This window comes from Haliotis asinina, chromosome 6 (assembly GCF_037392515.1).
Source record: "Haliotis asinina isolate JCU_RB_2024 chromosome 6, JCU_Hal_asi_v2, whole genome shotgun sequence".
NCBI classification, from domain to species: domain Eukaryota; kingdom Metazoa; phylum Mollusca; class Gastropoda; order Lepetellida; family Haliotidae; genus Haliotis; species Haliotis asinina.
This window is the reverse complement of record NC_090285.1, coordinates 981,694-994,517: the sequence shown is the minus strand read 5'-3', so window position 1 is coordinate 994,517 and position 12,824 is coordinate 981,694.

Genomic DNA, 12,824 nt, shown 5'->3' with positions numbered 1-12,824 from the left:
TGTCGCTTCAGAATAAAAGACAGTTGTTAAAGCTGCAGGAAAATTTGCTATTTGTAATTGTGATGTTTTAAACACCCTGGGAATGTCATGCGTTTTAAATGTTTCTGTCAGAATTTTACATCAGCCCATGTTTTAAACCCTTGTTATACACTTTCACCATCTGGCCGTAGATATTGTTTAGGAAAGGTGAAGTCGACGACAGTTTACATATCCTTTTTAAACACGTCTTAAATATTATTTACTTAATACATTCATTGTTAGATGTTTGTCTTATAAATAATGTGATTTACTATACATCTAATGTCATTGGTGTTGCTGACGTCATAAATACCTTCTTTCTGTGATGTAGCTTTATCCTTCACCGACACGTCGCTCTGACTGAAATAAAAAGTCCTTCATACATTACATTGGTATTTTTCACGTGCGAATCCAGCGTCTAAACATATGTATGTGTGTTGAGAAAACATCACGACATACAACGATCCCAGCCTAAGTGTTAGTTGCCATGGTGGCATCCGACAGTCGTCATCTACCGATGTGAGAAGAAAGCTTGTGACGGTCCTGCGTTGTCATTCGTCCATGTTTACCGTGACGTCAGGCTATTCAACCAATGGGTAACAGGCAAGGTCACCTGAGGTTACTCATGTGTAAAGACGTGACATTCTGATGTGAAGAGTGAGGAATGTACACCGTGCAACCCCAGGTCGTTACCGTGGTAGTCGTGGTGTCAAGACGTCAGTCCGTTAATAGCGTCTCTCTGTCACTCGCATGTCGGGTACTGTATTAACACAAGTCTGAAGCGGAGGGCGACATTTTTACTCTGTGAAAGGAGTGTTTGAATGTACAGTAACATATATCCCCCACCTCAATGACCTGGCAAATATAAAGATGGCGGGAGAAAGAACGTACTGAAACATTAACTGGTCAAAACAGCAGGGACGTATTGGAGTCAGTTTATCTTTTTCGACCCACAGATTTCACGTATCAACCACTTGAAAACAGGTGTTTCTCAAAATAATTCCTGAAATATTTCCTTAACATGTTTTTAATATCCACACATTTAAGGATCCGTGATCCAGTCAGCTCCAATGGACAGGGCGAAATGCCACCGAGCATATTTATAAGATGACTGGCAGATATGACAGTTTGAACGTCAGTATTCCTACAGCTCAGGGGCAATATGTGATACAAAACTAACTACAGGTACACATTAGCAGGCTCTTTAAACGCTTGTGACGTACGGAGAGGGGTGTGGCTCAAACCATTATAATATGTTTCATAAGAGCTGTTAGGGGAGCTGTAACAGCCGACAACAGATATAAGTTAAAAGTGTTAGCGATAGGCGGCCACAGGTGGTAGTGATGATCTATGTTATTTGTGTTAGCACAGCTGTTATAAACTGCCATAGACGGTAGTGATGATCTATGTTATTTGTGCTAGCACAGCTGTTATAAACTGCCATAGACGGTAGTGATGATCTCTGTTATTTGTGTTAGCACAGCTGTTATAAACTGCCACAGGTGGTAGTGATGATCTCTGTTATTTGTGCTAGCACAGCTGTTATAAACTGCCACAGGTGGTAGTGATGATCTATGTTATTTGTGCTAGCACAGCTGTTATAAACTGCCACAGGTGGTAGTGATGATCTATGTTATTTGTGTTAGCACAGCTGTTATAAACTGCCACAGGTGGTAGTGATGATCTATGTTATTTGTGTTAGCACAGCTGTTATAAACTGCCACAGGTGGTAGTGATGATCTCTGTTATTTGTGCTAGCACAGCTGTTATAAACTGCCACAGGTGGTAGTGATGATCTATGTTATTTGTGTTAGCACAGCTGTTATAAACTGCCATAGACGGTAGTGATGATCTATGTTATTTGTGCTAGCACAGCTGTTATAAACTGCCATAGACGGTAGTGATGATCTCTGTTATTTGTGCTAGCACAGCTGTTATAAACTGCCATAGACGGTAGTGATGATCTCTGTTATTTGTGCTAGCACAGCTGTTATAAACTGCCACAGGTGGTAGTGATGATCTATGTTATTTGTGTTAGCACAGCTGTTATAAACTGCCACAGGTGGTAGTGATGATCTGTGTTATTTGTGTTAGCACAGCTGTTATAAACTGCCACAGGTGGTAGTGATGATCTATGTTATTTGTGTTAGCACAGCTGTTATAAACTGCCACAGGTGGTAGTGATGATCTATGTTATTTGTGTTAGCACAGCTGTTATAAACTGCCATAGACGGTAGTGATGATCTATGTTTTTTGTGTTAGCACAGCTGTTATAAACTGCCATAGACGGTAGTGATGATCTATGTTATTTGTGCTAGCACAGCTGTTATAAACTGCCACAGGTGGTAGTGATGATCTATGTTATTTGTGTTAGCACAGCTGTTATAAACTGCCACAGGTGGTAGTGATGATCTCTGTTATTTGTGCTAGCACAGCTGTTATAAACTGCCACAGGTGGTAGTGATGATCTATGTTATTTGTGTTAGCACAGCTATTATAAACTGCCATAGACGGTAGTGATGATCTATGTTATTTGTGTTAGCACAGCTGTTATAAACTGCCATAGACGGTAGTGATGATCTATGTTATTTGTGCTAGCACAGCTTTTATAAACTGCCATAGACGGTAGTGATGATCTATGTTTTTTGTGTTAGCACAGCTGTTATAAACTGCCATAGACGGTAGTGATGATCTATGTTATTTGTGTTAGCACAGCTGTTATAGACTCCCATAGACGGTAGTGATGATCTATGTTATTTGTGTTAGCACAGCTGTTATAAACTGCCATAGACGGTAGTGATGATCTATGTTATTTGTGTTAGCACAGCTGTTATAAACTGCCATAGACGGTAGTGATGATCTATGTTATTTGTGTTAGCACAGCTATTATAAACTGCCACAGGTGGTAGTGATGATCTATGTTATTTGTGTTAGCACAGCTGTTATAAACTGCCACAGGTGGTAGTGATGATCTATGTTATTTGTGTTAGCACAGCTATTATAAACTGCCATAGACGGTAGTGATGATCTATGTTATTTGTGTTAGCACAGCTGTTATAAACTGCCATAGACGGTAGTGATGATCTATGTTATTTGTGTTAGCACAGCTGTTATAAACTGCCATAGACGGTAGTGATGATCTATGTTATTTGTGTTAGCACAGCTGTTATAAACTGCCATAGACGGTAGTGATGATCTATGTTATTTGTGCTAGCACAGCTGTTATAAACTGCCATAGACGGTAGTGATGATCTATGTTATTTGTGTTAGCACAGCTGTTATAAACTGCCATAGACGGTAGTGATGATCTATGTTATTTGTGTTAGCACAGCTGTTATAAACTGCCACAGGTGGTAGTGATGATCTATGTTATTTGTGTTAGCACAGCTGTTATAAACTGCCACAGGTGGTAGTGATGATCTATGTTATTTGTGTTAGCACAGCTGTTATAAACTTCCATAGACGGTAGTGATGATCTATGTTATTTGTGTTAGCACAGCTATTATAAACTGTTATAGACGGTAGTGATGATCTATGTTATTTGTGTTAGCACAGCTATTATAAACTGCCACAGGTGGTAGTGATGATCTATGTTATTTGTGTTAGCACAGCTGTTATAAACTGCCACGGGTGGTAGTGATGATCTATGTTATTTGTGTTAGCACAGCTGTTATAAACTGCCATAGACGGTAGTGATGATCTATGTTATTTGTGTTAGCACAGCTGTTATAAACTGCCATAGACGGTAGTGATGATCTATGTTTTTTGTGTTAGCACAGCTATTATAAACTGCCACAGGTGGTAGTGATGATCTATGTTATTTGTTTTAGCACAGCTGTTATAAACTGCCATAGACGGTAGTGATGATCTATGTTATTTGTGCTAGCACAGCTGTTATAAACTGCCATAGACGGTAGTGATGATCTATGTTATTTGTGTTAGCACAGCTGTTATAAACTGCCATAGACGGTAGTGATGATCTATGTTTTTTGTGTTAGCACAGCCTTTATAAACTGCCATAGACGGTAGTGATGATCTATGTCTTTTGTGTTAGCACAGCTGTTATAAACTGCCATAGACGGTAGTGATGATCTATGTTATTTGTGCTAGCACAGCTGTTATAAACTGCCAGATGTGGTAGTGATGATCTATGTTATTTGTGTTAGCACAGCTGTTATAAACTGCCACAGGTGGTAGTGATGATCCCTGTTATTTGTGCTAGCACAGCTATTATAAACTGCCACAGGTGGTAGTGATGATCTATGTTATTTGTGTTAGCACAGCTGTTATAAACTGCCACAGGTGGTAGTGATGATCTATGTTATTTGTGTTAGCACAGCTATTATAAACTGCCATAGACGGTAGTGATGATCTATGTTGTTTGTGTTAGCACAGCTGTTATAAACTGCCATAGACGGTTGTGATGATCTATGTTATTTGTGTTAGCACAGCTGTTATAAACTGCCATAGACGGTAGTGATGATCTATGTTATTTGTGTTAGCACAGCTATTATAAAGTGCAACAGGTGGTAGTGATGATCTATGTTATTTGTGTTAGCACAGCTGTTATAAACTGCCACAGGTGGTAGTGATGATCTATGTTATTTGTGTTAGCACAGCTGTTATAAACTGCCACAGGTGGTAGTGATGATCTATGTTATTTGTGTTAGCACAGCTGTTATAAACTGCCATAGACGGTAGTGATGATCTCTGTTATTTGTGCTAGCACAGCTGTTATAAACTGCCATAGACGGTAGTGATGATCTATGTTATTTGTGTTAGCACAGCTATTATAAACTGCCATAGACGGTAGTGATGATCTATGTTATTTGTGTTAGCACAGCTATTATAAACTGCCACAGGTGGTAGTGATGATCTATGTTATTTGTGTTAGCACAGCTATTATAAACTGCCATAGACGGTAGTGATGATCTATGTTATTTGTGTTAGCACAGCTGTTATAAACTGCCATAGACGGTAGTGATGATCTATGTTATTTGTGTTAGCACTGCTATTATAAACTGCCATAGACGGTAGTGATGATCTATGTTATTTGTGTTAGCACAGCTGTTATAAACTGCCATAGACGGTAGTGATGATCTATGTTATTTGTGTTAGCACAGCTATTATAAACTGCCACAGGTGGTAGTGATGATCTATGTTATTTGTGTTAGCACAGCTGTTATAAACTGCCACAGGTGGTAGTGATGATCTATGTTATTTGTGTTAGCACAGCTGTTATAAACTGCCATAGACGGTAGTGATGATCTATGTTATTTGTGTTAGCACAGCTATTATAAACTGCCACAGGTGGTAGTGATGATCTATGTTATTTGTTTTAGCACAGCTGTTATAAACTGCCATAGACGGTAGTGATGATCTATGTTATTTGTGCTAGCACAGCTGTTATAAACTGCCATAGACGGTTGTGATGATCTATGTTATTTGTGTTAGCACAGCTGTTATAAACTGCCATAGACGGTAGTGATGATCTATGTTATTTGTGTTAGCACAGCTATTATAAACTGCCATAGACGGTAGTGATGATCTATGTTTTTTGTGTTAGCACAGCTGTTATAAACTGCCATAGACGGTAGTGATGATCTATGTTATTTGTGTTAGCACAGCTGTTATAAACTGCCATAGACGGTAGTGATGATCTATGTTATTTGTGTTAGCACAGCTGTTATAAACTGCCACAGGTGGTAGTGATGATCTCTGTTATTTGTGTTAGCACAGCTATTATAAACTGCCATAGACGGTAGTGATGATCTATGTTATTTGTGTTAGCACAGCTGTTATAAACTGCCATAGACGGTAGTGATGATCTATGTTATTTGTGTTAGCACAGCTGTTATAAACTTCCATAGACGGTAGTGATGATCTATGTTATCTGTGTTAACACATCGGTAGCTATATAAACATTCAGTCAATGTCGTTCATCGTCCAAATGCTGTACACGAGGCATCTTTATATCGACATATAACACAGCCCTTCTTGATGTACAACTCTTGTTGGCCAGGGAATTACACCGATGGGGAAAAGATTATTAGGTAAAGATGAAACAAATAAGAAATGTTTATTTAATGGTGTCAGCTGATAGGGATATCCTGGCGTATGTTGAACATTTGAACGTCTTGGTAACGTTTGTATTCTTGGTACCATATCCCATCTTTTTGTTGTCTTGCCTGGCAGTAAGTGTCATCTCGCCATGGCGGCACTATGAACCCCACTGTTCTCACTGCTGTTTCTTAGGGTACATGCATCACCTGACATGTCAACACACAGGGTCTAGAATCTGTGTCAGACATTGATCCTCTGATCTGCAGAACCGTGACCCTATTTCAGCTGTATACTCTGTGTGGGGGAATCGGTCTGTCATCGAATACATACATACCTGCCACATTGTATCAGACATGACTTGGACATCTGCCCAAACAAGACGTAACCGGTTGTTGGTCACAATACAGCTGTACAGTGTAGCCATTTGACATAAAGTATTGATTTGTTGTTAAATATCCTTGTATGTTTATCCTCAATCTTTTAACTCGTAGTAATGACTTCACATCACCTACACCTCACATCACCTACACCTTTATCAAAGCAAACTGACTGCATATCACGTAAATGTTTTTATACCTTTAGAAAAGTGGACTCTTCCACTAATGAGATATTCTTACGTATATACATGTATATACTAATGAGATATACTTAATTCAGTCACAGAAAATTGATGTACAAATGTAATTTCACTAAGTGTGTGTAAGAAATCTAGAGACAGGATCACAGTTTTCGTCCATTTACAAGGTGTAGCTTTAGTCGCTCAATTCGCATATCTCTGTCTTCATCAATGCGTGCACGTACAGCACCACCAAGACCTGTCTGTCGTCTAGATCTGTTATCTAGCTGTTGTTTCAACCTTCTTGATTTCTTTTCTGGTCGCCGGTGGCGCTACATCTTCCATCGCAATCAGGAATGGTACACTTTTATTGAACTGCAGGTTGACGTTTGACATTCATTAGGTATCAGTATCAATCATGAAGCGCTGCCTCTCTGAGAAGTAACAAACTCTGCTTTCTGGAATTTTGACGCTGAGTGTGAAACTTGCAGAGGTTTATATACGACATTGCCAAAACATAGATGACATGAGCAGGTCTTGATAACACAAAAGCAGTCTAGGTGATCAAGGTAGAAGAATAGTAAGTCATGTTTATACTACAGAAAGGTATGTATGATTGATCAAAGTAACCTAATTAAGATGGGGTGTAAGTCACGTTTCTACGATCGATGAAAACGTGTATGGTTGATCAAAGAAAAAATATAAGTAAGTCATGTTTATACAATAGAAACATATAAGGCTGATCAAAGAAAAAAAATAAGTCAGGCTTATTGAATCAAAACATGTATAGCTGATCAAATGATACTAAGGTAAGAAGATGAGTAAGTCATGTCACACAGACAATGTACAAGACCATTATAATTATTGTTGGCGAGATGGGGTGTTGGATGATCAGGAGGATACCCTCAGTGGCACATGCATTAACCTTGGTAACATCTCGCCAAACATTAGTAACAATGGTAACGGTTACACACATCTGAACACAGCACTGTGCTAAATATTTACTTGAGGTGTTTCAGCTAAGCGGAGCATGGCAATCCGTTTTTACATTTATTAAGCAATTACAGATATCTACAATTGTTTTAAAGATATCTGTATTTTTTCAAAGTAATGTTTTAAAGATATCTGTAAATAATCGAAGGTATATTCAATTAATTTCACAGATTCAAAATTCAATTATTGATATCTCAAACATTAACAAATGTGTTAGAAATTACTTCTGTCTTGAATTCAGTTGAGGACATCTTAAATTCAGTTCTAGATATCCTGAAGTGATTGGTATATATCCACAAATACATTAGAGATGTGTTCAGTTCAGTTAGAGATATCTGTAATTCGTTTAATCTTTAATCCTTGCTATTACTGATATCTAAAATTGTTTGACAGATGACAAGGTATCTTGAAATACTTCCGGCTACATATCCAGGAATACATCCGGTTTGGGAAATGGTGAGGTACAATTCCTAAATAGCCGCGATGTTCAGTCAGGTCATGATCTTGCATCACGACCGTGAACACCGCCTTCATAAATTCTACTCAACTTCTCTACTACCCCTCGTATTTTCTTGAGTCAACACTTGTTTCAACAGCAGCGAGCTGACATGAAATGAACCAAATTTCTATAGTCTGTTTCTGAAGGTGTTCAGCATTGGCGGCGCGCAGTGCTCTCTCGAGCCTCCAGTTTCCACATAAAATCACACTGAATGTATAATGTTATTATCTGCTTTGATGTCATAACGTACAGATTTCCATACAGAGAGGACATGACACGTTACAAGAAAAACACATGTTAATAGGGTCAGGCAATGCACAGGACAGTTAACTCCCTTGATGCCGAGGATCTGTTTTCTGAGGCACATTTTCATAAGATCTGAAAAGTGCACAGCTAAGCAGGCATTGCATCTAGATACGGCTGCAAAGCAGACATGTGCAGTAGTAATTTTCCTATTCGATATGCATAGGCAGTTTGAAAAGGTGACCTTTCTTAATGTTGTCTGAACTTTGCTATCTCTCCGGTTTTATCCTACACTGTAAAAATGCACGCTGTAACATATCACATATACTCTAGGGTGTGGAAATGCATAAATCGTTCATTGAAAACATTATAAATAAAACCCCGTCATTAAAACTGCTCATTTCGATCTTTAATTACCTTAAATCGACCTTTTTGACAACAGTGCACAATTCTCAACCGCAAACGAAATTGCAACCAACCAGAGCGGCGCGTCTCCTTGACGCAATAGTGGGTATAGTGGGGGGCTATGCAGAATTCATCTACATTTCAGGGGTTAAACTATTTCGTTTACAAGTTTGTACAAATCAAATCTGAAATCGCGACTGCTGTTGTGAAAAATGAAAGCTGTATGTTCTCACAATCCACTATCATTTAGTTTTGTCTCCTGCTTTGCCTAGGTTTTGAGTTACAACCCTTGTTTTCATCAGGGATACTCTATAACAGGGATTGGTCACTCGCTTGCTTTCCTTACCATTTGTGCTAATTAACGTGTGCCTCGTCATGCTCCACTGCACACGTCGACTTGGTTTGTTCTCAGCGCAAATCGGCTGCGCTTAACAGTATTTCAACCAGTTTATTGTCGGAAACTATCGGCATCTCCCGGAGTAATACTCGGTAAATTGGAGTAGGCTCCCCTGAATGTTGTCACAACAAGCTGGTTACACTTCCTGTCGCCGAATGATGCATGTGTGGATTAATGAGAGGACTTGAGAATGTGTTTACTCATTGCCTTGTTCAAAGACTCTCTGTTTATGTGACAATTTTGATACAGCGTTCGAAACGATCGCCAGCCCAGAGGCCCAGCGTCGGATGTTAATATATCAGGCCAACAGTTTCAGTTATCTGCAGGCCCTTGTGGTCTTCTGTCAATTAGATCTCATTTCTTTTCAACTAGCATCTTGCCCATAATTTGTATTAATGTTCAGGAATGATCCCTGATCCTTCATGTTAGGATAACTTCCAGTTTCACTTCACAGTATTATATATTCAGTGCCGCATAGGAATGTCAGCTGTCTATAACTAATGTAAACTTCTCTGTGCTCCATACACTTCACTAATGGATTTTGTAGGGACTGTGAAACTCTCTACAATGAAGACTATTTTGCTTTTATTGGTTTGATTTCAACAAAATGGGTATGCAGACTTTAAAGACTGCAAGTGGCAGCAAGCCCTGATGGCCAAATGGCAAACTAAAGAACTGCAAACACTGTTATTATATGTATTTGAAATGATCTGTTACACAATTAAAATGTATCATTACGTTTCAGTGGTTTTCTCTTTGTGTGGAATGCTTAGGCTGCATAAAAATATGTTTCTCAGGCACATTCTTTTCAAAAGTGACGAGTAAGACTTTGATTTTTAATTTTTGATAGAAAAAATGTGACGAGGGAGGAACACATTTTTATTTCTTTTTCCTTCAGGAATACAGTTTGGAAAGTTAAGCACATGTTAATGAGTTGTAGATTCAGTCACTCTCATTCTTACAGACACTCAGTCTATAATGGACAAATGGACGGTCGTGGCAAAGTCGAAATTATTTTTTTAAGAGGGCAGTTAATGAAGATGACCAGATGTCTTCCTGCATGTGCGCAATTGCATGGATACTGACAGAATGTCAACTGACACAGTCACTCCCACCTAAAAAAACAGAAAGTTTAAAACCATCACAAAGCGTTAAAAAGTCCTTTGCAGTTTTATCAAATATCAACAATAGTTTCAGAACTAAAACATTCAAGCATCAAAGGCATCCATGGCAGATTAGAACAGATCAGATATGTCATACCTCACACTTTCACCAGATAGAATATTCCCCTCAATACTTAGAGGTGTATTTGAAAGAAATGAATTTTAGGACGACTAAACATTCAAACATTGGCTTGTAGTAATGAGTGATCAGATCAGATCAACGATATGTCATATTTTTCACACACATGAAATACTTGTGAATGTATACACCCTACCAATTATTTTTTTAATTCATAAAATCATCACTATTACTTCCAAACACCTCTCACCAGATGGAACGTTTCCCTAACAGAAATTAAAGGTGTGTGTGAAAGAAGTTGGTTGAGCAATAACTAGAAACACTCAAAAAATGCTGTGTAGTATTTCAATGGCGGATCAGAACAGATCAGCGAGATGACACGTTTTTCACACACCTCAAATACATCCTAACAATATGTTTAGATTATCAAATTATTAATATTACCTGCAAACACCTTTCGGGTCATAGTGTATTCCCCTCATAAATATTTAAGGTGCACATGAAAGAGGTTTTGGAGCAATAACTAGAAACACTCAAAGTTATACTATTTCAATGGCGGATCAGAACAGAACCGCGAAATGGCACATTTTTCAACACCTCAAAAACACCCTACCGATTTTTTTTTAATTATAAAATTAGCACTATTACTTCCAAACACCTTTCACTAGATGGTATGTTCCCCTAATGGAAAATAAAGGTGTATGTGAATGAAGTTTTTGAAGCTGAAACAAAAGCACTCAAACAACGCCGTGGAATATTTCAATGGCGGATCGGATCAGATCGGCGAGATGGCACAAATTTCACACACCTCAAGTACGTCCTAACGATTTATTTTAGATTATGAAACTATCACTATTACCTGCAAAACACCTAAAAATTAAAGGTGTAAGTAAAAGACGGTGATGAGTAATATCTAGACACACTTCAAACAACGGCGTGTAGTATTTCAATGGCGCATCAGATCAGATCGGCGATCTGCCACATTTTTCACACACCCCAATTAAACCCCAACATGTTTTTAAGTCACAAAACTATCACTATTGCTTGCAGACACCTTTCAACTAAACGTATATTTCCCTGCTAAAACATAAAGGAATGTGTGAAAGAAGTTTTTATTGACGAAACTCAGTCTATCTTCGCTGTGTACCGATAATTGAAGCCAGAGAGTTACAAGATGCCGACTTGAAACTTTACTACAAACATATTTTCTTATACTGACACTGATTACAAATATGTGACTAGAACTGAAGTAACAGAACAGGTGACTTACCTTCTACGTGTAGTTTCCGAGTTGTCACAACACTCAGCGAATGTAATCAGCTGTTGAAAATGAACCGAGCTCAATCTTAAATACTAAGCTGCCGCCATATTGTCTCCACTGGTCACGTGACAAAGCGAGACATACGTTCAGCGGTTTTTCGAGGAGTTTCACCTCCCCTCTCTATATAGGCTCCCTGTTTTCATAGACGATTCTGTCAAAATCACTTGGTGTCGCTAGGTTGTAATCCGTGTTAGGTGGTATAAACCTACACGTTATTTGTCACCATTCACTAGATACTGAGTTAGTGAATTTATAAGAGGTATAATTAGTTGTAACGCCACTTAGATTACCCGACAAAGGCCCCCATTTGGCATTTCTTGTGTCTGGATCGATCAAAGGATTAACCGATAACACGCTAATTGATTAATGAGTTTTATGGGGATTTAAATGGAAGATTTGTCAAAGGTAGTGTTTATGTATGTACATTTACTAATCTATACTGAATACACTCTGTCGTGTATGTATCTATGTAAAACAACACCCTTCTTTCAAAGGATTAACCTCCAATACATTGATTGATTGCTCATTTTTGGCTAACTAAATAACTTTTTTAAAAGAATGACGCACATCATGCAATTAGTTGCCAGGTGTGCTATCTTGGGTGACCAGTGAGACTGTGCAGCAATGTGAAAAACCTTATCGTAAATTTGACTGTGAAAAGACACATCACTTGGGAAATCTGCAGATGAATTACATATCACTCGTTTGGTGGATATTGATGGATACATTCCTCGAACAAGGTAAGAGCCTGAGATTGCTCCTATAACTTTAATTTTAATAGTTGCATTTTGTTTTTATTAAGTTGTCTTAGCTTTCAACAGAATCATTGTTTTCGTCGTGAAATGTAATGATGCAGACGACATACACTAGGGCGTGCGTGCGAATTATGATTCATATAGGCAAACAATGAAATGTCTACATATGACATTCCTTTCATACATTCGCAGATCGCTTCTTTTTATTATGTTTCCAAATGCATACAAGTATGATTATAAAGTAATTAGGATTATGAGACCAAGTATAAAGAGGTATATTGACAAGTGTCTACACATTGGTGAGTGAACGTTACAAACCAAGTAAATTTAGG